Below are 5,673 nucleotides of genomic sequence, written 5' to 3' on the forward strand. Positions count from 1 at the left end.
TTACCTTCTACTAGGATTTGTTTTCACATTTGATTCTTTGAACAGTCTTACAATCTGACATTACCTAATCACAACAAGACAAAAAGATGCGGGCCCAAATTGTTTTGGGTAAGAAATTTTTGATATAAATTTTTCTTTTTGGTCTTTTTAAATCTACTGTAGTAACTAATTTAGGTATAGAGGCAATATATCTTCAGATAGGGGGAGTTTATTACTTTTTATACGAGATGCGTCTACTACTGATGAGGCCACTTCGTTCTTTTAATTAAAAAAAATTATGAAAAGAATTTAAAAAAAATCCGAAAAGGAAATTTTTTGAATAATTGGAAGGAAGGAATACGTCAAATGTTTTTATTATTATTGTGATACCTTCCTTTCGCATTGAACAAACATTTCCTTTTCCGGGGATTTTGGCAATTAGTTTGTCTTGCAGAGGTTAACATAAGCTATGATCAATATTATTGTTCCCATCTCTATTTATTTAGAAATATATGATATATAAATGTAATTAATAGCCCAAATATACTCATATAGACGCAGGAGTTTATGCTAATCAATGTAATATGCTTATCATAATATTCTGAATTATTAATAAGTTTTTGAAATTTTAATAATTTTTCAATTTTAGTAATCACAAGAATTTATCATATTTTTAAATTATTACTAGATTTTCCTACTTTCGACAATGTTAAGGTTGCTTTTTTTTAAAATGAAGGGATTAGCCTACTTTAATCATTCTTTTTAATCTAAACACAAAAAGTTAATTCTTCATTATAACTATTTAATCCAAATGAAATTTTTTTTTAACACTACACGAAGGATTAACTGACTTAACCCTCCTACTTAATCCCCTGTCCTAACCCTTTGCCAAATAACACCTCAATGATTAATCTTTTGAGCATTGTTTTGATGCTCCAAAAATAGTTTTCACAATTTTTAAATTGGTAGGAAACTAAAGGTGGCTGAAAATTAGAAAAGGTAAGTTTGTCTTTTACTTTTTAATTCATATCTTATTATCTCTCCTTCCATAACTACTTTATACATTTCACTTATTTCTCGTTTGGCTCCGCATCTTAAAAGTCTCGGTCGCCTCCTAAAAAAAGCAGACTTCAACGATGGTTTAAAAGTTATTTTAACAAACTTATTTTAATTATTATAAGTTTATCAAAAATTTTATTGTTTTTCTTATTAACCAGGGAATTGACGACAAACCGAAGTTTATTTGTTTTTTTAGACACGTGATAAAATCTATAACTGCAGCAGTTAAAACCGGGGTTATTGTAGCAGAAAAAAACATGTCGTGCTTTACACGGCGTTCCCACTAATAAGATATATATTAAAATAAATAAATAAACAATACGTGGTGGTTGCAGTTGCGAAGTTGTAACTAAAATCGAAAGATCTCCCAACAAACAGACAAATAAATAAATAAATATATAATAATAGTAAGGGAAAATTGTATCTAGGCCCCCAAAAAATAAAGGCGTTGTGACCAGGCTCCCCATACTTTTTTTGTGTGTCAAAGCCCTTATTACATAAAGCACTTATTTTCAGCCTCTGTTTAAAGTTCCAAGACAGCACAAAGAGAATTTTTTTAGAAACCCAAAACTGCCCTCTCTCTCTCTCTCTCTCTCTCTCTCTCTCTCTCTCTCTCTCTCTCTCTCTCTCTCTCCTCTCTTCTCTCTTCTAAGGCTCAAAGCTCAGTCATCTTGAGAATCCAACTTTAAAACCCTAGTTTTTAGTCCATTAAAGCTCAATCATCTTCTCGAAGACCAAGTAGCCAAAACCTTTTTTCTTTTCCTTCTGATGTCACTGGTAGCTAAAGTGTTTGAGAGCGTAACCCCTCTATCAATCCCCCAGCATAATCCTCTATTGATTCCCCCAACAGAAGAATCGGTGCCAAAAGGAGGAGCTTTGAGACCTTGAAGAGCAGAAAGCAGCAATAGATAAACACGCAGAGATCGACGTTAAAAGGGAGCTATGGTGTGGTCTCGGATTTATATTAATACAAACAATTGGATTGATGAGTCTTACATTTTGGGAGCTCTCATGGGATGTAATGGAGCCGTGGAAAAGCTCATGAAGGCCTACAGTTTTGATCTTAATAGTGGGAGCTCTCATGGGATGTAATGGAGCCGTGGAAAAGCTCATGAAGGCCTACAGTTTTGATCTTAATAGGTTTAATGAGCTCAAGAAGGGTTGTGCTGCTTCTTTGGCTTCGTTTCCTTCTGAGGGTTGTGCTAGCTTTTTCTGTGATTGCAGTGGAAAAGGCATGCAGGTTGCATTTTGAAGTCATTTGCTTGGTGGAAAAAGAGTACTGAAACAAATTACATTACATTGTTAAATCAAATGTCAAAAGAACCATTTTTCAAATAGTGATATTATTCTTATGGTATGTGTTTTCGTCTCAGTGTTGGGCCTAATTACTATCTGTTTAGAGTTACTGGAACTGAATTGTTTCTGAGTGAATGTTGCAATTGTAGATGAGAGCAGATGGGTTTTGGACTCCCGCACTCTCATCGAGGTAAATTTCAAAAACTGTGATGGATTTTTAGAAAATTTAACAGGTTCAAATGAAAAGCTACATGTTTACTTGAATGACTACATCCGTGACCTCTGCGCCCTCTACGACCTAATATTCACCCTTCGCATGGGCTCCCGTACCCTCATTGTCATCACCAGCGCCGAGCTGGCCCACGAGGCCCTCATCACCAAAGTGCAAGTAAGTGTGTAGTGAGTTTGTACAAACTTCATTAGGGTGATTATCAATATACTGTTTATATGTCGAAAATTATTGGTGTAGTATGTTAAAAGCTTATCCTAGCAAGTATGAAATATCACAAGATATATGAGCTAGGATAAGCAATGTAAACAATGAGATATATCCTATATGATGAATTATATATATATGCAAGGATATATAAACTAACACAAGGGGTAAACAATCTAAACAAGATAGTGGATGATATAGATAATGAGCTAATGACAATGGCGATATAAGATATGAACATAAATATAAATGAACGCCAAAGCACACTCAAACACACTATATGATCACGGAGTTCGGACCTTCCGTCCTACGTCTCCGCTCCCCACTCCCGGGGAGAAATCCACTATCACAACCGGGTTTTCTACGTTCACATGAATATTTACACCTCACAGTATCGGTTTTCAACGCTCACCGATCAACGTCACTCCTCACAATCGGTTTTCTAGTTCACCGAAAACTTCACAACACACTCTCGGTTTTCTAGCTCACCGAAAACCTTACAACACTTACAATGTAACAAATATAAATTTGTTCTCTACAATAGATGAGAACACAATGAAGCACAACTCAATGTTACAATCTCTCACAACCCTAATATACTATGTATGCAAATACAATAAGCTTGTGTGGATGTGTGTAACAATGAGATTAAAATCAAATCAATTAAACTCAAATATAAAATCTAGCTTAAGAACAATGATAATCAAACAAGTATATAAATGTAAAGCTAGAGTTTGAGTTTAGAAAACTTCTCTAGATCAAGATGGAGATATAGAGATTTGAGGTCCAAACAATAAGATAATCTCCTCCACTTGTGAAAGCTAAAACTGCTTTAAACCAAACCCTTAAACAAGCTTAAAACAAGCTTAAACTCTTTTTAAAACCATTGTTTAAAAACTTCTCTTGGTTAGGTTGAAAGAGAACAGCAATATGGTATTTATACCCACTCAAAATCTCAGCCAAATCCCCAAGCAAAAGTCCAAAAAGCCCCAGAAAACCAGCTCAGGAAATAGCCGTTGGAAAAGCAACGGATCTATTGTCGGTCGACCGGAAATTCTATCGGTCGACCGATGGAGCTCTCGGTCGACCGCACCGGTCGACCGACCAACTCTCTGCTGCATGGTGACGAAAGAACAAATGATCGGTCGACCGGTGCGGTCGACCGAAAACTGATATGATAGAAAACTGATATGCTGATTTAAAACAATGTTTAAAAATATCAAATAAATTCTAAAAAATGTAAAACTTTGGGGAATGATTGTAGACATGATAATAAACATGCTACAATGACTGGTTATCAGAAAGGACCTCCCAAATAAAAAATATCATTATTTTACAAAATAGTCCAAAACATGAAAATATGAGATACTTGAATTTTGATGTTTTGACATAAACCAACTTTTGAAACTTTGTGAAATGTTTTTATAGACTTAGTAAAACATGTATAAACTGATATTGAAGTCTACAAACTAAGAATACAATATTTTCACAAAATTGCATATTCTATGCAATGTTTTCAAAAACACAATAGAAAATATGAAATATATAATTTCATATATATAATCATAAAAACTCAAAACACATGTATGTATATATATAACTATATATATACATAGAAACCAAAACTTATGTATTATATATATATATCATATATATATTTATTTATATATATATTATATATATATATATTATATATATATATATATATATATATATATATATATATATATATATATATATATATAATATATATTATAATTATATATATTATTATATAATGTGAAGAAACCAATAAATGTGTGTGTATAATATATTGAGCTTAGAGTTATCTAAACTACACATAATATCAAATGCTAAAAACTACATTTACCCAAGCTTGATTGGCTTCAATTAAGCTTGACTTGGTACACTTGCGGATGAAGCTTGAACTTGATCTTTAACTTGAATTGTATGTTGCTTCACTCCACAGTTCCGCCAACCTCCATTTGATATCGTCGTTGAAGCGCTATTCCATCCATCCTCCAACTACGTTGTTTGTCTACAATACATAAGAATGTACAAACACTAGATAAACAACATTAGTAGTAAATTGTTTGTAAATCATCATCAAAACAAGAAGGCCAACAATCTCCCCTTTTTTGATGATGACAAACAATTTACAAAAAAGGATATATGCATGAAAGGAAATGAATATATAAATTATAATTCACATGCATATAAACAAGAAAGAATATACATATACTCACAATATTTCTCCCCCTTTGACAACATCAAAAAGGGGACAAATGTATGAAGAGAGCGAAAGCTCCCCCTATCAATAAGCATAGGTGAGTATAAAAACAAACATAGAATAGGGAATAGCTCCCCCTATCAAAATGCCATATAAAATATATGCAATAAAGATCAAGGCAAAACATGTGAGCAAGCATACATGAATATGCTAAATATCACTCACATACAAAAAAATAACGAGAACACATATAAATATGTCAATATGAAAATGGTGTCTCATTAACAAAAACATAAAGATCAAAAATAGATTTATGAAATCAAAAGAAAAGGAACATGAAAATCATGTAAAAGGTTTTCAAATGAAAACAAATCAACCAATGAAATCATAAATCACAAGTAAATCGTATAAGAACATAAAATCAAATCATCATTGATTTTAAAAAATCAAGAGAGACAATTATATCTAGCTATTGAGCTAGTATCAACCCATGTAATCATTTAAGCATCCGGTAAACAAGATTTGGGAATAAACACCCAATGATCCGGGGGTTATATAAACATAGTCCTCTCATCAAAACAAAAATAATAATCATGAAAATAAAAGATTTGATACAAGAAAGATTGTTTTCATAACCAAAAGATTTTAAAGCATAATTTTCAAAACTAAGAAC

The sequence above is a fragment of the Asparagus officinalis genome, chromosome 7, assembly GCF_001876935.1.
Source record: "Asparagus officinalis chromosome 7, Aspof.V1, whole genome shotgun sequence".
In the NCBI taxonomy this organism is placed as follows: domain Eukaryota; kingdom Viridiplantae; phylum Streptophyta; class Magnoliopsida; order Asparagales; family Asparagaceae; genus Asparagus; species Asparagus officinalis.